The sequence below is a fragment of the Pseudophryne corroboree genome, chromosome 1 (assembly GCF_028390025.1).
Source record: "Pseudophryne corroboree isolate aPseCor3 chromosome 1, aPseCor3.hap2, whole genome shotgun sequence".
NCBI lineage: Eukaryota > Metazoa > Chordata > Amphibia > Anura > Myobatrachidae > Pseudophryne > Pseudophryne corroboree.
The window spans coordinates 583,601,172-583,627,098 of NC_086444.1; positions in this window are offsets into that span (position 1 = coordinate 583,601,172).

The following is a 25,927-nucleotide window of genomic DNA, read 5'->3' on the forward strand; positions in this document are numbered from 1 at the left end:
GGGTCGCTAATCTTACTCACACAGTCAGCTACCTCATTGCGCCTCTTTTTTTCTTTGCGTCATGTGCTGATTGGGGAGGGTTTTTTGGAAGGGACATCCTGCGTGACACTGCAGTGCCACTCCTAGATGGGCCAGGTGTTTGTGTCGGCCACTAGTGTCGCTTAGCTTAGTCATCCAGCGACCTTGGTGCAAATTTTAGGACTAAAAATAATATTGTGAGGTGTGAGGTATTCAGAATAGACTGAAAATGAGTGGAAATTATGGTTTTTGAGGTTAATAATAATATGGGATCAAAATGACCCCCAAATTTTATGATTTAAGCTGTTTTTTAGTGTTTTTTTAAAAAAACACCTGAATCCAAAACACACCCGAATCCGACAAAAAAAATTCGGTGAGGTTTTGCCAAAACGCGGTCGAACCCAAAACACGGCCGCGGAACCGAGCCCAAAACCAAAACACAAAGCCCGAAAAATTTCAGGCGCTCATCTCTACTTTACACACGCTAAGCCGCCGCCTACTGGGAGTGAATCTTAGCTTCTTAAAATTGCAAACGAAAGATTCTCAAAATTGCGATTACACACCTCTTAGCAGTTTATGAGTAGCTTCAAACTTACTCGGCATCTGCGATCAGTTCAGTGCTTGTCGTTCCTGGTTTGACGTCACAAACACACCCAACGTTCGCCCAGACACTCCTCCGTTTCTCCAGCCACTCCCGCGTTTTTCACAGAAACGGTAGCGTTTTTTCGCACACACCCATAAAACGGCCAGTTTCCGCCCAGAAACACCCACTTCCTGTCAATCACATTACGATCACCAGAACGAAGAAAAAACCGTGAGTAAAATTCCTAACTGCATAGCAAATTTACTTGGAGCAGTCGCACTGCGGACATTGCGCATGCGCACTAAGCGGAAAATTGCAGCGATACGAAAAAATTTACCGAGCGAACAACTCGGAATGAGGGCCATAGACCCCAAAATGCTTGCAGTTTCATTGGCGGGGATTAAAACTTCAAAGTTACATTGCTCACTACAAAACTGTCAGTGATCAGCTGCAATTGCTGCTATGACATCTCAAACTGTAAGGTACAGTAAGCTTAAATATTGGGGGTCATTCCGAGTTGGTCGCTCGTTGCCGATTTTCGCTTTACTGCGATTAGTCGCTTACTACGCATGCGCAAGGTTCGCAGAGCGCATGCGCTTAGTTATTTTACACAAAAGTTAGGTATTTTACTCACGGCATAACAAAGCTTTTTCAACGCTGTGCTGATCGTAGTGTGATTGACAGGAAGTGGGTTTTTCTGGGCGGACACTGTCTGTTTTATGGGAATGTGCGGAAAAACGCAGGCGTTCGAGTTGCAAAATGCAGGAGTAGCTGGAGAAACGGGGGAGTGGTTGGGCAAACGCTGGGTGTGTTTGTGACGTCAAACCAGGAACGAAAAGGACTGAGCTGGTCGCAATGGCTGAGTAAGTCTCGAGCTACTCAGAAACTGCTAAGAAATTTCTATTCGCAATTCTGCTAACCTTTCGTTCGCACTTCTGCTTAGCTAAGATACACTCCCAGAGGGCGGCGGCTTAGCGTGTGCAATGCTGCTAAAAGCAGCTAGAGAGCGAACAACTCGGAATCTCCCCCATTATACGAAAAAAACACTGGATGAGTAGAGATAGACATTGTAAAACATGGATGGCCACACTATCACCACCTTCTGAAATGCAATCTCCATCCTGTATTTTACAGCTCTGTCCAGAGACTGCTTAATTCTGTATGGGTGGTAACCGTTTTAGGTGAGGTGGCAGCTGCATCATTTTCAGTGTGTAATTTCAGAGCAATAATTAGGCTGCAAGTGTGACTACAGCATGGGTCTTCAACCTGCGGCCCTCCGGCTTTTGTGGAACTACACATCCCAGGATGCTCTGCTTTAGTTTTAACATGCCTTAATATCAAAACTCTGGCAGGGCATGCTGGGATGGATAGTTTCACAGCTGTTGGAGGGCCACAAGTTGAAGACCCATGTACTAGAGTGATGTGAGCTTGCCATTTTTCAGAAGCTTCTTATTGCGGCCTTGAGTTGGAAATGGTTAAAAATATCTACCTTATGAACATAGCTACAATTTGTTTTACAAATATATTAATCTGTAAAATGTGTTTTTGTTGTTTTAGTTTACCTGTGATTTATCAACTAATTGCATATCACATGCATCATGAAGTCATAACTCCACTGTTCTCATTGAGGGGTCTATTAATGAAGCAGTGATAAGAGTAGAGAAGTGAGCCGGTGGAGAAGTTGCCCATGGCAACCAATCAGTTGCTCCATACAGTTATATAGTATGTGTGACACTCTGAACTGGACCCCCTTAATTTGTATTACAAAGGGTGTACATTGCTGGCAACTGTCGGACTGGGTAAGACATAAGTAAGGTTCACTAATTTTCCCCTTGCTGAGATTTAATTAATACCCATCCTGTTAATGCTAAAGGAGTTAGCACTCCCTTCTGCTGTTGCCTGGGAGATGTCTGCAGGACCAGGGGGCGGAGTTAGCACTCAGTGTGCTGAGGAGAGTGTGCTGATGAGAGCCGGCTGAGGAGATCCGAGCAGCCTGAGGGGACTGTGTGCTGGTGGAGAGTCAAGACAGCGAGGCGCCGAAGCGGGAGGTGCCGTGCGGAGAGAGAGAGGACCGGAGGGGAGCACAGTGTGAGTGCTGCATCCATAATGTGAGATCCCGCTAGAGTAGAGTGCCCAGCGCAGTGACCAGAGCAGACAGAGTGGGAGCCCTCCACGGTGATCAGAGCCGTCGCTTCAGAGAGGGGAGGACCGGAGGCGCATAGTGTGACAGGGAGCAGCTGGAGCCACGGAGAGCAAAGCCACGCTGTGCTGCCCCACCGCTAAGAGACAGAGTCGTGGTCAGAGAGTAAACGATCAGCAGGTACATACCCCACTCATCTCCCCACATATCACCAGCCAGCCACCTTTTACCTCACATCTGGCTACCGCTAACCCCTCCAAGTCAGACATCCCTTGCTAGACTGCTCAGCTTACTGTTATTGATTGGGGTGGAAGTCTGAATTCATAGGGAGCTTTACAAAGCAGCAGCTAACTAGTGACTGTCCCTACTGAGTTGCCACATACTCATGTATATCAGCCTGTCCATAGACTGTATATTCAGTTAGGGGCACCGAACCAGGGAGCTTCAGTGAGGGAGAGAGAGAACTTGCTAAACTTGTCCCTTAGACACAGCTTTTGAGGAAATAGAGGCGGGAGAGACAGTTACAGCTTCTCAGGGATCTAGCACAGCTTGCATTATCAGTTTTGCCTCAACCTGTCTGTTCTGCTTAAAACTGTTTTCCTCTGCACTTTAATTGAGTCCTGCTACTTGCATGCCAAAGACTCCCTGTTAAACTTACCTGCATATGCATGCTTCTTATAGACTGAGCCGTGTTAGGGGTTTGCATGCTATCCTTCACTTTCACTGAACTACTTGCCCTATACTGTATATCTGCTACCACTAACCTCCACTATGGAACTATGCTGTATATACTGTGTTATTAACTTTCAATTACCAGATTTACTCGCTATCTTTAAGACAGTGGATTAGAAAGGGTTCACTTAAAACGACTCCGTTGCTACTTAGAGTAGCTACTGCATTAGGTACAGGTTTTAGATACAAGTAGGTTATATTGCCACTGTGTGGGCGTATTAGAGCATTGCTAGTTACTAGTAAAATAACACCAATATAGATGGTGTAATGAGTTGTTCTGATTGTACACTGTAATTTCACCTATTTGCTTACTTTATATTGTGAAATGCTTTTGCCTTTTAACCAATTTGTTCGACAGCGGTAACCCGTTTGCTCCTGAATAATAAATCTTTATGTCACTGTACTAATGTGTGGTGACATAATGTATGTGTTGGGTCCTCTGGGGTTGGTGTTCCTCGCCTTTCTGCCTAGGGTTCCAGTAGAAGATCTGGTCCAAGAGTTGATCCCGGGTGAAGAATCCAAGTACATCAAACGACATCTGTACTCACAATGACACTACATGGAACCTACCTGTTACATCTGCAAATTATAAATGTTACTTCAATGCTGATTGGTTGCCATGGGCAACTTCTCCACTGGCTCCCTTCCCCACACTTTTCCCTGCTTCATGAATAGACCCCTGAACCAGTATCTAATCACAATTGTTAAAACCAGTAAAAATATGTATTTTAAGATAGTTGTATTAGATTTAGTATTTCTTGGGCTAAGATTTTTCTCAGCTAGGAACCCTTGCCTAACTGCTGGGCTATAACTGCTTGGTAAAATACTGTCAAGTGGGAGGGAGAGAGGGAAAAGGGAGGTTGGGTACTAAGAGAAAGTGAGGGAGGAAGGGAGGGTGGGAATTAGGGAATTGGGTTAGGGGGACAGAAGATGGGTAGGATTTCGGGATGGAGGGAGAGAATTTGGGAGGTAGGGTGTAAATTGGAATTAGGGAGTGAGGGAATGTGGTAGAGAGTGCTTTGGGGATGTAAGGAGTGAGTGTCAGAGGTAAAGTGTCAGGGAATTAGGAATGTAATGATGGATGGATGGATGGATGGATGGATGGATGGATGGATCTTAGCAAGGAAAGTCTGATAATGAACTAGATTACTGTTAAAAAAACATTGGGGGTCATTCCCAGTTGTTCGCTCATTATTTTTTTTCGCTACGGAGCGATTAGTTGCAAACTGCGCATGCGCAATGTACGCAGTGCGCCTGCACCAAGTAAATTAGCACAAAAGTTTGGTATTTTACTCATGGCCTAACGAAGATTTTTCATCATTCTGGTGATCGGAGTGTGATTGACAGGAAGTGGGTGTTTCTGGGCGGAAACTGGCCATTTTATGGGAGTGTGCGGAAAAACGCAGGCGTTTCAGGGAAAAACGCGGGAGTGACTGGAGAAACGGGGGAGTGTCTGGGCGAACGCTGGGTGTGTTTGTGACATCAAACCAGGAACGAAACTGACTGAACTGATCGCAGTGTAGGAGTAAGTCTCGAGCTACTCAGAAACTGCTAAGAAATTTCTATTCGCAATTCTGCTAATCTTTCGTTCGCACTTCTGCTAAGCTAAGATACACTCCCAGAGGGCGGCGGCTTAGCGTGTGCAATGCTGCTAAAAGCAGCTAGCGAGCGAACAACTCGAAATGAGGGCTATTGATGGGATAAAAACAAAGTAACATTGCTTGTTTGAAAACCAGTGATCAGCAGCATCTGCTGTTATGACGTATCACACTGTAATGTATGCTTACTATACCATATACATCTTGTTCAGATGTAATCCTTTGTCAACTTGTTATTAGTTTGGTAATTATTGCACATTTTCTATGTATTGTTTATAGAATTGTATATTTGGATGGCATACAAGTATCCTTGGCTATATGTGCAACTTACATATGTTTCTGGTGTGTATTTCTCACCCATAGTTTATGCTTTATTTAGTCTATTTCCTTTTCCCCATCCCTTAATCTTATAAAGTAACGTGGCTTTGAATTTTGTTCACTAACATATATGTTTGATTAACTTGCATTTAGCTTGTCTCTAAGTTTACAATTGTGAGCTTTTATTCTACTGTAGATCTAACATTGCCTGGAATTGTAGATGTACAAAGCTATAGGTTGTACATTCCATAGGACATACACCCTATTACAATAGAATTAACAAATATATTAAAATGAAAAGTTTCCCCACTGATGCACTGATAATTAAACAAATTAGATCCCAGCTAGAGGTAGATTAATCAAGTCATGTGTTGCTGAAATTTCAGCGATTAGTGAATCAATTTACAAATTGATCCAGATTCGACCAAAAGTCACTGAATAATTCATATTATAGATTATTCTGGAGAATCAGGCTAATTACAGTGCATTGACTATATAGAAGCCAATCAGTAAGGATCACCAAATGTCATGTGTATATAGCCTTATACAGCACTTCTGCAATTTATTCTTCCTGCATCATTCCAGGGGAAAATATGTGTGAATGTGACAAATGCCATTAACTGTTATTTATCATTGGCCTGGCCTCTGACTATTTTTTATAATCCTTATATTTAGCTCTCTGTACACCAAGCCCATTTACCTATACCTCCAATCTTCTAAACCCATTTACTGTAGACAATGACATATTTACCTTTTGTTTCATTTCACTGTATTTTATGTAATATATGTACGTAATAAAATATTGGCATCCAAAAGATTTAGGTTGAGATTTATTTTCATTGTACACAATTACAAAATTTTCACATTTTATATATAATTCAGTACGTAATCCAAATTTATTTCAAGGCTTATCCATACTGTATATTCGTTTTCAAGCAGACAATCTGAATTACTAGAACTAATAATGCAATATCAGATTGTGTCAGTGCTGCTAGCTGTCCATAACCTACAGCCTTTCACTAGAAATTAATACGGATAATATGGTGATGGTCATTTTAGAAATAAGAGGTCTATTCATGAAGCAGTGAAAAGTGTGGAGAAGTGAGCCAGTGGAGAAGTTGCCCATGGTAACCCATCAGCATTGAAGTAACATTTATAATTTGCATACTCTACAATTTGTACGGATCAGCTGATTGGTTGCCATGGGCAACTTATCCACAGGCTCACTTCTCCACTCTTTTCACTGTTTCATGAATAGTCCACTTAGAGCACAAAGGGTTAGTTGAAGTTTTCATTTAACAAAGCTCAGGAATGTGTCCCAACATATGAAAGGGACCATAGTCTCTTTTGGCAGAAAATCTCAATACCTGAAACTCTGATGTGAATGGTGTCCTTTAGGCATTCTGTTCTTAATGTGGGGCTATTGCCTTCTGTGCTATGTAATCTTAATCCTTCTTATTAACTAAATCATGGGAGCCTGGGTAAGGGTACGAGGCTGTTATACATATTTTTATTTATTTATGAACAGTTTCTTATATAGCGCAGGAAATTCCGTTGCACTTTACAATTGGAAATAACAATGATATAACAAAACTGGGTAATAACAAACAGTCATAGAGGTAGGAAGGCCCTGCTCGCAAGCTTACAATATATAGGGAAATAGGCATGTATACACACGGATACGTGCTATCTATTGCATAGTTGTCCACAAGATTGTAAAGGTTCTTGGTGGGCTGTATGATATGGCCATACAGCAATGATGAACCAGGGTCGAGAGGAAGGGAAAGTGAAGAATGAAAAGTCATGTGAGAATATGTGTGGACTGTGTAGAGTGGATGCAATTTGATAGGAAGATTTATGAAAGTTATGTTGGTGGTTCTGGGATTTGATATGCTTGCCTGAAGAGGTGAGTTTTCAGAAAACGCTTAAAGGTTTGGAGACTAGAGGAAAGTCTTTTTGTGCATGGTAGGGCATTCTACAGAGTGGGTGCAGCCCGAATAAAGTCCTGCAATCGTAAATGGGAGCGAGTAATGAGTGTGGATAAAAGATGCAGATCTTATAAACAGAAAAGAGGTTGGGTTGGGAGATATTTTGAGATAAGCGAAGTGGTGTACATTGGTGTAGTTTGGTTAATGTCCTTGTGTGTGAGTAAAAGAGTGTTATATTGAATATGGTAGAATATAGGTAACCAATGGAGGGACTTACAGAGTGGATCTGCAGACGTTGAACGTCTAGCAAGGAAGATTAGCCTCGCAGCTGCATTCAGAATGGATTGTAGTGGTGAGAGTCTCGTTTTGGGAACACCAGTTAGGAGACTATTGCAATAATCAATGAGGGAGATAATGAGAGCATGGATTATAGTTTTAGCAGTGTCTTGTGTAAGGTATGGTCGTATTTTGGATATGTTTTATAGATGCATATAACATGATCTTGAGACTGATTGAATGTGGGGAACAAAGGACAGATCAGAGTGAAGGATAACACCTAGGCAGCGAGCTTGTGGGGTAGGGTAGATTGTCGAGTTTTCAACAGTGATATCAGGTTGGTACCTAAGATTGGCCAGTGGAAATATAATTAACTCTGTTTTTGAAATATTAAGTTTGAGGTGGCGAGATGTCATCCAACATAAAATGGCAGAAAGACATTCAGTGACACGACCCAGTACAGATAGGGACAAATCAAGGGAGATTAGTTAGATTTGAGACATCTGCATACAGGTGGTACTGAAATCCAAAACAGCTGATTAGTTTACATAGAGATGAGGTCTAGATAGAGAAAAGCAGAGGACCCAAGACTGAGCCTTGCGGTATTCCAACTGAAAGAGGTAGCAAAGAGGGAGTAGATTCAGAGAAGCGAACACTGAAGAAGCAATTAGATAGGTAGGATAGGAACAAAAAAAGGGCTGTGTCTTTAAGACCTAGAGATTGTAGTATTTGTATGAGAAGAGAGTGGTCAACAGTGTCAAAGGCAGCAAATAAATTGTGTGAGTTAAGAAAGTGTGTGAGTCAAGTGTAGGCAAGTCTCTTAAGTAGCTTAGAGAGGCAAGGGAGCTGAGAGATAGGGTGGTAGTTTGAGAGAATGTTAGGGTCAGAATTTCGTTTTTTTCAAAATGGGAGTAATCACTGCATGCTTGAATAGTAAAGGAAAAATACCAGTAGAGAGAGAGATAGATTACAGATGTTCGTTAAGGTAGGGATGAGCACCGGAGACAGAGCTTTACTTATTTGTGAGGGTAAAGGATCAAGAGGAGAGGTAATAGAGAAGCAGGATGAGAAGAGTGATGATCCTTCATCTCCATTTGTGGGACCAAATGAAGAGAGAGTGCCAGAGGGTTCAGGTAAAGACCTGAGCAGGTCACTGGCTGCCGAAGAGCATACCATTTATTCTCTGATCTTATTAATCTTCTCCTTGAAGTAGGAAGCAAGATCTTGTGCCTTGATATTGGCTGGTGGGTTAGGTGAGGGAGGATTCAGAAGTGATTTAAATGTATTAAAGAGTCATTTGGGGTTAGAGGCTTGAGAGAGAAGAGTTTGAAAATATGTTTGTGTGGTAGACAGTCTTATATGTGAGGAAGTCACTTGAAATACGAGATTTACGCCACTGACGTTCAAGTTTAAGTGTGAGTTTTTGTAGATGTCTTATTAATTTAGAGTGCCATGGTTGACATCTAGGCCTACGTGGAGTATGATGGGTAGCTGGAGCCACTTCATCAAGGGATAGTTCAAGAGTCTGGTTCGGGTGTGATACAGCCATCTCATGAGAGGTGAATGCAGAGATAGGAGAAAGCAGTTGTTGGCATGAGGTGGAAAGTTCTTGAAGATTAATTGTGTTAATATTTCTGTGGGTTTGAGGAGGATTGGAGGACTTCAGCAACACAGAGTTTGAATTAACGGAGGAGAGCATGCAGGTGATAAGGTTGTGATCTGAGAGGGGGAAGGAGTAAACAAGCATATTGAAAGCAGAACAGTTAGAAATCAACTTGTTGTCTGGATATTGGGGGTAATTGCAAGTTGATCGCAGCAGGAATTTTTTTTGCAGTTGGGCAAAACCATGTGCACTGCAGGGGCGGGCAGATATAACATTTGCAGAGAGAGTTAGATTTTGGTGGGTTATTTTGTTTCTGTGCAGGGTAAATACTGGCTGCTTTATTTTTACACTGCAATTTAGATTGCAGATTTAACTCACCACACCCAAATCTAACTCTCTCTGCACATGTTATATCTGCCTCCCCTGCAGTGCACATGGTTTTGCCCAACTGCTAACAAAAATCCTGCTGCGATCAACTTGGAATTACCCTCATTAGACTAGTAACTGAAATTAGCTTTCTGTGCATCACTTTATCTGTTAATTATTTTTGTTATTGTGTCTTGGTGTGTGATGCATCAAAGATAAAAATGTATTCAAAGCTCCAAAATTGCAGTTTTCAGAGGTTTGGACACAGTAGGCAACTCCATCTGTAGACAGCATTGCCTAATAAAATCCTATGAGCTTCTTTTCACAATGTGGACTGAGAGGTATCCAATGCGTGCATCATTCTGCACATACACACAAGGGCTCCCACTTCATAAACCCAGAAGTTCTTTCTAAGGAGAGCTGTACTTTGCATTTTCTTTTAAGCATACAGTGTTACTAACCACCACTATGCTTGGGATGAGTGGTGGGATGCATTGTATGCAAAATGTGATGCTTGATGCTTAAAATCGATGGCGGTCATTCAAACCCGATTGCATGCTGTAGTGGTGCGATCGGGTCTGAACTGCGCATGCATATGCACTGCAATACGCAGGCACATTGGCCATCGGTGACGGGCATCGCCGGACAGTGACGGATTTTATCAAGAAAGCGATCGCACCGGCGATTGCAAGAACATTGATAGGAAGAGGCCGTTTGTGGGTGTCAACTGACCATTTCCAGTGAGTTTCTGAAAAAATGCAGACATGTCCATCTGTTTTAAGAGAGGGTTCCTGACGTCAGCTCCAGGCCGGATCATTGCAGCGGCTGAGTAAGTACTGAGCTGTGCAGAGACTGCACAAACTTTTGTTTGTGCAGCTCTCTGCACATCCCTTCGCACCTCTGCACAGCGATTACCCCATCCCCCTGTAGGTGGCAACTACCTGATCGCAGTACTGCAAAAAAACACCTGCGTATGATCAAGTTTGAATCACCCCCCTTGTTGTTTGAACCTAACAACTGTTCTAGTTGTGACATCTTGCCTTACTGATTTCTTTTCCTGTTTTAGAATTGCTGTTCCTTGAATCAAATTCCTTCGTTTCTCTCTGGAAAATGTTTCTTATTGTTTTTGAGCTTCGGTTTAATATGTTTCTGTTTATTTAGTTTATTTGTTTAGCACTCAGTTGAATTTAGATTGGAATAATCTAAATTGCAACAGTTGTGGTGTTTATTACATTCAAAATGCCATTTTTAAGACTCTGAACAGATAAAGACCAGTAAAATGTAAACTAAAATAATTGTTACAACATTGGCCCTCCTTCCGAGTTGATCGCTCGCTATCTGCTTTTAGCAGCAGTGCAACCGCTAAGCTGTCGCCCTCTGTGAGTGTATCTTAGCTTAGCAGAAGTGCGACCGAAAGGTTAGCAGAACAGTGTTGAAATTTTTCCAAGCAGTTTCAGAGTAGCTGCAGACCTACTCCTTCCTTGCAATCACTTCAGTCTGTTTGGTTCCTGGTTTGACGTCACAAACACGCCCTGCGTTCGGCCAGCCACTCCCCCGTTTGCCCAAGCACGCCTGCGTTTTTGCCTGACATGCCTGTATATTTTAGCACACTCTCATAAAACGGCCAGTTACCCCCCAGAAACAGCCACTTCCTGTCAATTATTCAACGATCAACAGTGCGACTGAAAAGCGTCGCAAGACCTTGTGTGAAACTGCATTGTTTCATGTGAAAGTACATCGCGTGTGCGCACTGTGGCCCGTACGCATGCACAGAAATGCCGATTTTTTTGCCTGATTGCTGCGTTGCAAACAACGGCAGCTAGTGATCAACTCGGAATGACCACCCTTGTGCACTCATGATTAGGCAAAGATATGTTTATAAACCTAGTTTAACAACACACAATTCACAGTTGCATTTGATTTGAGGAATTTTCATAAATTTAATGTAGCTGCTGTAGATTTTCTTGTATACAAGTTCCATTTGCTCAATAGACAGACTCAGTCGCACATAGATATACAAGTGTCACATATTAAATTAAACAGCAGAGTCTTCTGGTGCATCCTAGTAATATTGCATAGCAAAGTTACACTAGACCTAGTGTCTCACTTGCACCAGGCATCTTGTGCTGCATTTTAGTAGTATGTTTAGATACAACTGATATGTGCATCATTCTGTATCATGTGTGCAGTGCTTGGTGACACTAAAGGTGCATAAACACTTGCTGAGAAAGTAAACAACGTCGCTAGGGGCATAGCCAGAACTTTGTGGGCCTCATAGCAGCATTTTGAAGGAGCCCCTGTACCATTGCTTCTAGAGAGACACTTCTCTGCTGCAGTTGTTAATTTTATGCTCTATAATAGAGCCCTAGTTAATTTTCTGAACCATAGTAGGGCCTTATTTTATGTTAGCCCTATAGTAGTGCACTAGTTTCTTAAGTTCACCCTATGTCCCATTTCAGAGCTGCCGGTACACACTATGCCGCACAGTACCCCCAATTCACATTACGATATATAGTGCTCTCTGTTCATATTTATATAACACATGTAACTAAGACAGGGAAGGTGGGTCCCTCTCAGCTTTGGGCCCCATAGCATCTGCACTGCCTGCACCTATGGCAGCTATGCCCTTGGACGTCGCTTATTTTCACCCTTCCTGAGGGACATTGTTTATTTTCTTGGCAAGTGTGTATGTCGCCACCGCCGAGCGATGCGCGGTCCCGTGGGTTGTTAACGACCCTTGCTGTCGGCTGTGCATGCAGCTCAATTTGGACTGTCGTCCAAGAGCTGCATGCATGTCCCGGCCGCGGCATTACGTCACTGAGCGATATGGTCATTATATTGCTCAGTGTGTATGCACAATCATAGCCTAATATGTACCCACCTTTACTTTAGGAACATGCACAGTGCAAAAACACACTGGATATGCTCTGCCAACAGCCACACATTGAAGCAACATTTTCATTATTAAAATAAACCATTTAGTACATGGCACTTTGGTCTATACATATTGAGTATTTGCTCTCATCCTTAAATTGTACTATTTCCAATTAAATTTGTTTATAAAATAAACATAAAAATATTGATGGAGTTGTGCAGATGTACTTTATTTTCATATTGTTTATTAACACTTACCCTGGGCATATTTTGTGGTGCTTTACAATTGGGAATGAAACAGTAATAAAACATTCATAACACAAGACGGTATTAACAAAGGGGTAAGAATGCCCTGCTTGCAAGCTTATAATCTATACACAGACTAAGTAGATGTATTTCTGCTAAGGGTAATATTTTAATGAAGGAAATGATTTGGTAAAATCACTATGTTACAATCAATTTTTCTTAGCTACAAGTAACAAATATATTCCCATGTAACATATTGATTAATGGTTTGATATGAATTGAACTGTGGTTAAATGAAAAAATTAACTGTGTTTTCTGTTAACAACACTGTTATTTACAATTGGATTACAAATAACCAAGTTTAAGTTATGTTTTAGAAGAAGGCATTCATTTTCTGTTTGTTATATATTACTCTTTGTTGGTTGTGAAACCCTCTGGGAAATTGCTAATTGAACAGAAACTCAGTTATTTTAATATGTTTACATCATTATAAGTATTACTTGCTTTCCATCAGGCAAATAAGTTGCAAAACAATGATAGAAGCAAAAATTACTAATTATTTAAGGCATATATCATTTTTCTTCATTTGCGGGGCTCTTCCAGTGTAATGCATGAATCCGTAGATATGCATTTGCTTGTTATTGGTTTCTTTTGCTATTTCATTATTATATTGTTTTCTGTTGGTAATACACAATAGCCTTTTCATTTGCAGATAGCTATCTTTTTCATTAACTCAATTCCATAGAGTGTATATTTTATTCCATTATCATCCTGTTCCAGTCTAACCTTCAGCCTTAGTGGATTTTTTTTTTTTATCAAACAATGTTACTGGCTGTCATGAAGGCTGCTATTAGTATAATAATTGACATAATCAAACAACATTGGCCTCAAAGCAACTGGAACTGAAATAAGATATTTTCTTGGCAAAATGTATGAGTGTAATCAGTGATATCATTGAACTATTTGCAACTCTGCATTAACCCTTTTATGTACTTTTGATAAATTTGAAATTATTGTAATAGAATGCAAAACAAATATACAATATACAAAGTATACAATATGTACAATACATTTTTGTAGTGAATAATATGGATGTCCACAAATAAAAAAACCAATCATATTAATAAAGAAATTAATGTATATTAGGCTTAGCAAACAAAAGGTACCAGAAGAAATATGCAAAAATAAAACAAATGTGCCCAGAAGAGGTAAAAAACAGTATGAATCAATCAGCAATAGCAACTCAAACCAATACAAAAAGAATTGAATCAGAATGGAAGAAGTGTGAAGTTGCAAGCTGAGTAAATTAAAGGTGTGTTCAAGCAAATGTGGCTCATGCAGACCTGCAAAAACATGCATAGTGATGTGTCTACACCTCTATAATCAAATCACACCAAATAGCTATCCTTGGGTTCATAGTAAAACTTTTGACAAAGACTAGCCATGGCATGCAAAGACATTCTATGCATCACATCATGCAGTAGACAGCTCAAACTTTGCGTATCCAGTGCCCTGCTGATGAGAACTACAACAATAGTTGGAGGGTATGTTGTAGTGAGCCTGGCTGGCAGGCAATCCTGAAATGGGATTGTGTTGTGGTTGTAATCTGAACAATAAATATGTTAGTACACATTATAGTTTTAGAATTTTTATATTAGCATCACAAATTTTATTTACATCAAATTTACTAGCATTGTGATATAATTGTTAGCATAGCATTATTACTATCTTTTAATATACAATTAATATTAGTAATATCCAACATCATTCATGTAGAAAATTATTGTCCAATACTATTTATGTAATGCTGCAAATTGACAAACATGGAGGCTATTTATACACAATATTACATTATTATTAGTATTTCATTTTTTTAAATTAATATTTAGGCAATTTTTACCACATTTTTTTTTTTGCGGCAATCAGAAGAAAATTGCAGCAAAAGTGGCTTTTCATGGGTACAGTATGTGTACTGCTGGAAGACCAATTATGAATTATAGGTACCTCTGATAGTAATATTTTGATATTTTGCCTCTTCTTAAAAAAAATGATTGTGTGCCTTGGTATTTTTAGGAGTTTGTTCAGCATGCCTTGAGTGAAAAAAAACTAAAATCAAGAACTTCAAGAAAATCAAGAACATACCGTAGTCTTTGATTAAGCTAATTGATCACATAGGATATGCCTAGAATTACAGTATTACAAAAGTCTGCAATCAAAAAATAGTTTGAAAACCAATATCTAATTCTTATATGTTTTTTACATGCTATTTTCAGAAAACTTACTTAAAAGCTTCCATCACATTTTTCTAAAAACTCACTTTTTCGTTTTCAGTATTCCAGAATTTTTGTATTAATCTTTCATACAAAAATGTAATTATAATGCTTTGAGAACATTTTTTATACCATCATTTGATCAAGTTTTGAAGAAGTAAGCTACAGAAAAGAGCCGCAAGCTGTTTGCATGAGAAAAAGTACTGTACCAAAAGGAGCCTTGCAGGGAAAAGGAAAAGGCAGTATAAGGACTTGTAAACGTGCATACAAATATTTTAAATATTTTTTACAATGTCAGAATGGATTTCTATCAATAATTTTGTGCATAAAACTATTTTAAAAAGTTTTATTATTGTACAAATAAATATGTTTCAACCAGAATACATATTATTATGCTATTTTCCCATATTTTCACAATCACTTTGTGAAAAAAAACCTTGCATGATAGAGAAATATGGTGGTCATATTTGAAATCAGCATGCCAAAAACAATAAGAATCAGTCATCAAATTGCTGATAATTTTCAATTACCCCAGGTGTCAGGGGCATTTTAAGGGAGGAGGGGGCCTGATTGCAACCTCCATTGCGGGCCACCTCTTTTCATTGAGCAAGTAGACTATGACATAATGCCAGAGTCTACTGCGCATGCACAGGTATCCGGGAACATGGCGCATGCGCCTTGTTCCCAGGACATCTCCAGTGTGCATGCAAAACACCACTCAGAAATGGCCGCGGCAGCCATCTTCCATGTGATTTCTGTCCGTAGTACAGGGCCGCCGCCGTGGGACTCCAGAGGGGTAAGTCTAATATATGGGTGCAGTGTGCGGTGTGGGCCTTTTGGACCCAGGGGCTCGTGTGCTCCGCACACACTGCTCCCATTATAGAAAGGCCTATGCCAGTTGTGTAGGCATGGTAATGCTAAAAGTATTCAGTGACTACTGTAAATAATGTTAGTTTTAGTTTGTGTCGCAGAGACTGTGCAATTGTATGAAAGTAATTTGGTGCATTATTTGAATGAGGATTTTTCAATGAAGGGTCAACTTAACTACAGTATAATGGTTCAAGACAGATGAAATTGAGGTTTTTTTCCAACCTTGAATTAATTTAAGTTTATTTAACTTAATTATTATGGAAAATAAATATGCCCACACTCGGTTTGGTATTGGCATTGTGTGCTAGTTAAAACTTTTTAGCACACCAACAAACCACTTTACTTTTTGGTGCCTGTTAAGTACACCTACTAAATGATCTCCATAATAATATATGCAATATATTTCATTATAATCAGCTATAGAATATTGAGACAAGCATCTGAATGTGGGCAGTGTGGGCCATCATGTCACATAGCTGCAAAACCAACATGTTCTTTGGTGAGCATCAGGGGAACGTCTAAATTTCCTCCAATCCCGTATTGTGTAAAAAGATGTTGTAAGGATTGAAACTTAATTTATACCAAACCAGGCAGTGGTGATGGTTATAAGCTAGCATTTGGTGTTAGGAAATCAAAACAATTCCTAAAACAATTTAGATTTTGTCAATTTACTTATTAAAATATACATAACTGTATAACAAAATGTGTATAAGACACAAACACATGTACCTTGAAAGAGGATCCTATGGGAAATTTCTGTTATGCCAGCACTGGCATTGCAAGAAAATAAATCCATCTGAAGGTTACTGAAGTTCTCAATCTGCACAGACACAATTACTATATCTGTTATGCAAGTCTGATTCCGTCATGTTCTTTGGTTTGTTATTTTAGCTTCTGATGTTTCCTGCTATTAATAGGAACCGTATGAATCTTGACAGCACAGGTTTTTTTTCTACAACCTTCTGCCACGCACCACTGCCTCTACAAAAAAGCCATGACATGTTTGTTATAAATTACTTCAGTCTGCTCTTCCTGCGTATTTCTGTAGCATTTTCTTCTAGAGGCATTGAGATAGAATAACAGTTATGGAAACATTGAGGTACTTACAACACATTTGAGGAGGAATTTGAAATAAACCATCGATGCAAATCAGCAATTAGGTGCCTTTTATCTATGTAGTACAGGTTTCTAAAAACTAAAGCTTTAATGCAAATATACTATTAAGTGTAATATTAGTAAACAGCACTCATTGTTTTTAGCCAATCATGCTTAACTATCGTCCATTACCGTAAACTTTCTTAGCTGATCATGTTCATAATGATAGAGTTCAAAATTAAACTTTTTAATAAAAGGCCATTGACCAGGATCTCATGGAGTGACTTATGTTTAGGCTATGTACACACTAGGAAGATGTGCGCACGGTGCAACATAGCTAGCGACGGGACCCAGTGATGCATTCGGCATCATGGCCCTCGTTAGCAACATCACCTGTCAGACCTGCATGTAGGTCCAATGGGCGATACTGCATCCAACCTGCGGAAGTGTGCATCATACACAATATAGTGTGTACACACTAGAAGATTTGAATGATATTGCGTACGATCAAGCCAATATCAGCCACATTGTATGCAATGTTGCCTAGTGAGTACGCACCCTTAGGGTAGAGTAGGTTTTATATTTTAGTTTATTTTTTGCCCAGTTTTGATTCTATAGCAATGTTCTCCAAAGACAGTGGTTCTCAGGGATTTTCCACTTGGGTACCCACAGGTAGCCTATTTCTATTATTTATACCCTCATCATTTACAAAGCAAAATATATGAAAATAATTGCTATTAGATAAAATGTTTAGACACCACTGTATACAAAACCAGTAAATGTGCAAACAAGACTAAACAAAATACACAAGAATAGAATGAATTGTACATATATTTTCTCAGTATCATAAGTTAAGAAAGAAATTTAATGTACATAAAACTATAGTCAGCATACTGTATTATTTAAAGGTATGTTATGTTCTCACAACTACAGGGATCACTATTTAATTTTTTTGAACTTTAATGATAACAATTTTATGATATTTTTTATGTAAAAAAATCTAGAAATTGGTATTACAAATACATGCATTATCATAGGCTGATGTCATGGTCACAAGTACTGGCATGAGGGTTAGCTGTGCCACAATATTTTTCAAAATATCCAGATACTGTACTCTTCTTTTATTTAAAGAACACCAGTGCTATTTATTAACTATACAGTATACTGAATGGTACAGTTTTCTGTCTTGAACTATGTTATGTATTGTCTTGGTGTTTCTTCTCTGCATGGCACTGCAGACCACATGTTGTGCCATATAAGTAAAATATAAAAATAATAATAATAATTGTATAAAAACAAAGAATTTGACTGCAGATAGGAACCACTTGGCCCATCTAGTTTGCCCTAAACACATGTACACACACTTGGGTTAATTTTTGTCAGGAGCCAATTAACCTACTAGTATAATTTTGCATTGTGAGGGAAGCCGGAACATACATACAAACATACCTTGATAAAGGACTTAGGGGGTCATTCCGAGTTGTTCGCTCGTTGACGATTTTCGCAACGGAGAGATTAAGGCAAAAATGTGCATGCGCATGGTATGCAGTGTGCATGTGGTAAGTATTTTAGCACATTTACTCACGTCCGAACGAAGAATTTTCATCGTTGAAGTGATCGGAGTGTAATTGACAGGAAGTGGGTGTTTCTGGGCGGAAACTGGCCGTTTTCTGGGAGAGTGCGGAAAAACACAGGCGTGCCAGGAAAAAACGCGGGAGTGTCTGGAGAAACGGGGGAGTGGCTGTCCGAACGCAGGGCGTGTGTGTGACGTCAAACCAGGAACGAAACGGCCTGAGCTGATTGCAATCTGTGAGTAGGTATGGAGCTACTCAGAAACTGCTAAGAATTTTCTATTCGCAATTCTGCTAATATTTCTTTTGCAATTCTGCTAAGCTAAGATACACTCCCAGAGGGCGGCGGCCTAGCGTGAGCAATGCTGCTAAAATCTGCTAGTGAGCGAACAACTCGGAATGACCCCCTTTGTATGAAATGCATTGGTGGAGGAGACAGCCTGCTGCTGCCCCAGGGGACCTTAAGTGACCACACAGCACAAGGAAGAGGTGACTTACCCGGGAATTTCCACCTACTGTATAACCCTGCATTAAAGTCGGCCTTTCTCAAAAGGTCAAATGCGGTAAACGGTAACCTATATCATTTTGTGCTGTATTTTTATTGTTGCTTTTTCTAATACTAATTTCATATCCATATATGCTGTAAATTAAACTTTTTAAAACTTTTAAACACTATGAAGTGCAATTTTTGTTTTTCCTATCTTTTAGAAATCTTCTATTTGAGACGTTTGGATGAAGTAAATGTCCACACCAGATCAATTTGATGAAAAAGATACCTTTCAAGATCCATTTGATGATAAAGATACCTTTCAAGGCCCACCTGGTTAAGGTTAGCTTAGGTACAGAGAATCCTTCCATATCAATTGAATATAATTATTTAATTGTGGTTACCAACCTTTTATCTCAACATTTGGAGACAAAGAAAAATCCAACACATGGTTATCCCCTATGTGGAGTTTTTTTGTTATTTGATGTGGATTGGTAATCCAAGGAGGATTCTTGCTGCTGGATTTAAATTTGCAGGGTATATATCCATTTTTTATGTAATACTGTACAAACACGATAGAGTTTAACATTATTTAATCTTCTTAATATCTAACAAAATAGCTAATCAAAAAATGATAACATCAAATATAAATCATGAATACAAAAATATAATATGATAAAGCAATTATCTAAACACAGCATTAACATTTGTTAACAATATAAAAAAAGAACAATTATGTATGGCAGATGTAAGATCAGTATACAGGCGATCTCAAAAAGGAAGTTGACTGTAATAGATGGTACAGTATAGTACGTTTCAAAACTTGCAGCCGTTAGAGCAATATGAGCTAGAGCAAAGTCAGGGCATCAACGGTGGAGGGACACACTTTAGCAAACATTTTGCAGGTCCCAAAAAGCCTTTTCTTTTGATGTTGTAGTTCCTGGACATTTTTAGATTATTTGTTTATTTATTAACAGTTTCTTATATAGCGCAGCATATTCCATTGCACTTTACAACTGGAACCAACATAAATAGAACAAAATTGGGTAATGTCAGACAAACATAGAGGTAGAAAGGGCCTGCTCACAAATTTATAATCTATAGATGATCAGCAAATGTCCTCTTGTATAAGCCAAAAAGTCAAGTAACATGATCTCATATATTATTATTATTCATTTGAATTGCCATTCAAATTAATCAGTCTAATTTCATCTATAGTATGTCATAAATATCCACTGACAATAAATTCTGATATGTTTCTTTTTCCAAGTAATAATTTTATCTGAGGTTATTTTTATTATGCGAGAACTAAGGAGAAACTAAAGACAAGTTGAAGATGGCTTTTCTCTTATAAGGATGTGGAAGACAAAGCAAGGGCCAGTTTAGGAGCTATTCAAGTAAAGCGGCACTGAGTGTGGCCCCCTAAAGCCAGACTATAATAAGGAGGCACACAGAAACTGGTGACCGGATGGTCTGGCAGTATTTCCCTGTCCCTGGTTTGTCCTTTCAGTTTCATGGATTAATCGACCATTCAGCTAAGAAGGTTGCCACCAAAGAGCTACCCTATGGATCTCTCAAGATGCTGAATCAACTCTCACAAGATTTGCTTTCTGTTAATACTCAGCGCTCTATTCAGTAAACAGAAAAACCTATTTTCTCCAACATTTCAGCTGAAGAAAATAGTTTTTTTTCTCTTCTCCTTATTTATAGAAGGGATAATTGCATTGAAGATGATGATTTCACTGAGTCCTCTTTTCTTTTCATTTAGTGATACATACATATGTTTCAATGTGGAGCTTTCAGTTATACTATACAGTACGTTATTTTATACAGGATTTTAAAAGTGTAACACAGTATATATGCTGTGTGTGTGTGGTAATCTGCTGTTTGTGTTTCACGTGGAGCCAACTATCTAAAGATCTGTAAGTATATATATGTATATGTATATATATATATATATATATATAGATGCGTGCATAAGGTGCGGCACTCCAGTCAGAAAAAATTTTCACATATAAACCGGTGGTTTTGCAACGTTTCAATGCCTTTATTATGGCATTTTCATCAGGCTTAATACATACAAACAACAAAAACTCTTACCTTATATCCCCACCCATCAGTGAATGGCGCCTCTCCGGTAACGGGACCACGCACCCGACCCGGCGGCTCCCAATGATGACGTCATCACGTCGTGCGCGCACCACGGCGCACCCGTTGACACACCATTCTGTTGGCATAGCAACTGAAAAACATATGCATTCAAGCAGTGCATTGTAGTAACATGAAAATATACAAAGCTAAAACACCATTAAAAATCTAACCTATGTAAAGCTTAGAGGTTGGTTACCTATTCAGGGCCATAAAACCCCACTATATCTACCTCTATATATGAATAATCCAGTTGTATAGTGGGTGCTCATCGCATCTATACATAGATTAAATGCTGCATTAAGTTGTATCATATCAATTACTGCAAGATGAAGTAAGTAGGTGGCTACGTACAATATGTCTCATAGTATTAGGCATTCTATTATTGCACACTCGCAGTATGGTCTATGAGAAATAAGATCTTCTATGCACCGGTTTACATGTTTAAATAAATATACACTCCTTAGCCTATGACATTAGTCCCATAAGGGGCAGTATAGTACATGCCATTACAAGAAATTATTAAGGCCCAAATGCTCGTTAAGGCCCCTAGGGGTTAGTGTACCCATCCGATGGATCCATCTGGATTCCATTTGTAACAGTTTCAGGCCTCTGTTGCCCCCCGTATATTAGGGGGCACATGGTCTATCATCCTATAGCGGATAGATACCAAATTATGCCTGGCTGCTATAAAGTGTCTTGCCACCGGTTGCTCGCTGTTGCCAGTAGCGAGTGCTTTTCTGATGGCAGATCTATGGGCAGTCATCCTTTCTTTGAAACTGCGCTCCGTTTTTCCGATATAAGATTTCCCACATGGGCAAATAATTTGATAAACCGTGAATTTAGTGTTACACGTAAGTTGGTAACGGATATGGTACTTTTTACCAGATAGCGGATGGTTAAATGTCTCACCTACCAACATAAATTGGCAGGTGGTACAAGTGCAACGAATGCATCCTAGTTTCTGTCGTACCCCACTATGCCCATCTGGTCCCTGTATCCTAGCAATATCCGCTTTGACTAATATATCCCGAAGGTTTCTACCCCTAGTGTGGCAGGGCATAATTCTAGTATTAGTCAGTGGCAATTCAGGGTCTGTCTGAACTACTGGCCATAATTTTTTACATCTATATACCTGGACTCTTTGTTTCAGCCGGCAATTAGGGCACACCCCCGCTATTTATTAGACACACCATCTCTCCTGCTTAAATTGAAGGAATTGCCCAAACTACAGGGAGAAATTTGGCTATGTAGTATTGATGTAAAAAGCCTTTATACTATAATTCCACATGAGATGGGACTGCAATTTGCTTATAGATTCTTGAGAGATAATGAGAACTACCCACTAGGGGTAGAAACCTTCGGGATATATTAGTCAAAGCGGATATTGCTAGGATACAGGGACCAGATGGGCATAGTGGGGTACGACAGAAACTAGGATGCATTCGTTGCACTTGTACCACCTGCCAATTTATGTTGGTAGGTGAGACATTTAACCATCCGCTATCTGGTAAAAAGTACCATATCCGTTACCAACTTACGTGTAACACTAAATTCACGGTTTATCAAATTATTTGCCCATGTGGGAAATCTTATATCGGAAAAACGGAGCGCAGTTTCAAAGAAAGGATGACTGCCCATAGATCTGCCATCAGAAAAGCACTCGCTACTGGCAACAGCGAGCAACCGGTGGCAAGACACTTTATAGCAGCCAGGCATAATTTGGTATCTATCCGCTATAGGATGATAGACCATGTGCCCCCTAATATACGGGGGGGCAACAGAGGCCTGAAACTGTTACAAATGGAATCCAGATGGATCCATCGGATGGGTACACTCACCCCTAGGGGCCTTAACGAGCATTTGGGCCTTAATAATTTCTTGTAATGGCATGTACTATACTGCCCCTTATGGGACTAATGTCATAGGCTAAGGAGTGTATATTTATTTAAACATGTAAACCGGTGCATAGAAGATCTTATTTCTCATAGACCATACTGCGAGTGTGCAATAATAGAATGCCTAATACTATGAGACATATTGTACGTAGCCACCTACTTACTTCATCTTGCAGCAATTGATATGATACAACTTAATGCAGCATTTAATCTATGTATAGATGCGATGAGCACCCACTATACAACTGGATTATTCATATATAGAGGTAGATATAGTGGGGTTTTATGGCCCTGAATAGGTAACCAACCTCTAAGCTTTACATAGGTTAGATTTTTAATGGTGTTTTAGCTTTGTATATTTTCACGTTACTACAATGCACTGCTTGAATGCATATGTTTTTCAGTTGCTATGCCAACAGAATGGTGTGTCAACGGGTGCGCCGTGGTGCGCGCACGACGTGATGACGTCATCATTGGGAGCCGCCGGGTCGGGTGCGTGGTCCCGTTACCGGAGAGGCGCCATTCACTGATGGGTAAGGTAAGAGTTTTTGTTGTTTGTATGTATTAAGCCTGATGAAAATGCCATAATAAAGGCATTGAAACGTTGCAAAACCACCGGTTTATATGTGAAAAAATTTTCTGACTGGAGTGCCGCACCTTATGCACGCATCTATCTTATCCTGTGAGGGCAACCAGCAAAGTAATTATTCCAGCTACAAGAGGAGTGCCGGTAATATAAATCTATATGTATTGGGACTACAAAGCGTAGTCTGAACTGCATGGCACCCCGCCGCTTTGGTATTATAATATATTCATCAGTGACTGTTGATATAATTTTGTTTGCTCACTTGATTTTTCCCACTTGAATTCTTGCTAGTATATATTGGTACACTGCTTCTCACATTTTTTCCCGGGAAGGATTGGACTTACCTCTGACCTATATGTAAACGCTTCGAGGATATACCACTCAGAGTGCATTAGTTTATGCGCATTAAGAAGCATCTAGTGGTGCCTGTCTATGTCTGCACAGAATTATTGTTACCTATAGTAGGGGTACTGTTGTCGATAGCACCAGTGCGGCTATACTCCTCCTTAACACCTATTGCTTAGTTACATCCATTGATATGGTTGATACAAATACAGAGCAATATGCAAGTGGTTTCCAGCAGGTAACTTACTCCATTGGAGATGTGCATTCATTTTCTGAAAATGAAGCAGACCAGATATTGTATGCTGCGGAACTGGCAGAGCGGTTTGAACCTCCCCCTGTGGAGGAAATATACCGTGACCTTCTCAAATATAAAAAGAAGGAAATTGATTACTTTTACCATGGACTTACCTTAAGCGAATATTATAGGGCGAAAAAAATTCCGCGGGGATTAAGAGTTAAAAACTGCCCCACTATTGGTCGACATGATGGAGCATTTTGCAAAAAATGGGTGGCAACGCTCAATAAATGCTCATTCGACCTTATGTTGCTAATCATCGAGCACTCTACGAAGGAAGTCAACATGCTAAAAGACAAAATTACAGCCTTTGAAGCTATACACAAGGAAAGTCTTGAGAAAGACACCAATACCAACTGGTATGATAAATTAAAGGGCCAGCTCCAAACCTACAAACGTGAACTTGTGAAGTTCAAGAAGGAGAAGAGAGATAAAGTGGATGCTGACTATGAATTTAATTCAGTGTACCAATGGACTAGCAATAAGGAGAGAAGTGAGCAAAGGAGACCATTTTTTCGCAGGAACAGATCAAGATTCACGCAGGACACAGACTCATCAACTGAAAGGGTGTCAACTTTAAGTGAAAATGAAGATACTACCGGTAATTCTGGGGCTACTCGCCCTTTAGGGGTGACCACAAGGGCAATAGAAGGAAAAGGCAGAGGAAATACACGAGGAGGGGAGGCCAAACAAAAAGGAAGGGGACGGGGAAGAAAACCCCCAGTGGCCAAACGAACTTAGTAGTTAATTTATCATCTTATGCTCTTAGTAAAGTAGAGAATGATGTATTGTCACGTGGATTATCGTTTGTGCCATCTGTCCCGTTTGATCAATTCCAATGGCTTGTAGAACAGCAAGCCCTCCACCGACAATTAAAACTAAAAGAATTCTTCGCTAAAAATACGACTAATACTACTGATAAAAGCCCTTCTGAGATTCCTCCTCAATTACGTAAGGTACTTCCATGTTCTACGTTTGATCCTCAATCGTTTAACGCGAGTATCAAGACGTTCATGCGACTAATGGAAGCCGATGTGCAGGCGACGGTCACTACCTTACCTCCTATGAGACATAATTTAAGCAAGCAAGAGCATTTAGCTCTTAAGAATCTATCTCAAAACCAACAACTGGTCTTTCGCCCAGCTGACAAGGGGGGCGCCCTGGTTATACAGGACTTACAAAAGTATAAAGCTGAGATTCAAGCACAATTGGAAGATCATAGTACATACCAACTATTACCGGGGGACCCAACGCTGAGAATTAAAAAGGACTTACAGATGATTCTGAAAGTAGCTGTAGAAAACGGACAGATCACACAAGAAATTGCCACAGCCCTGATTCCTGAGTTTCCTGTGGTACCGCTTTTATATACAACCCCAAAAATTCATAAATCTATCATAAATCCTCCAGGGCGCCCAATAATATCGGCGAGAGGCTCATTATTGCAGAATACATCTATATACCTGGACTCTTTGTTTCAGCCGGCAATTAGGGCACACCCCCGCTATTTATTAGACACACCATCTCTCCTGCTTAAATTGAAGGAATTGCCCAAACTACAGGGAGAAATTTGGCTATGTAGTATTGATGTAAAAAGCCTTTATACTATAATTCCACATGAGATGGGACTGCAATTTGCTTATAGATTCTTGAGAGATAATGAGAACTATATGGGACCCG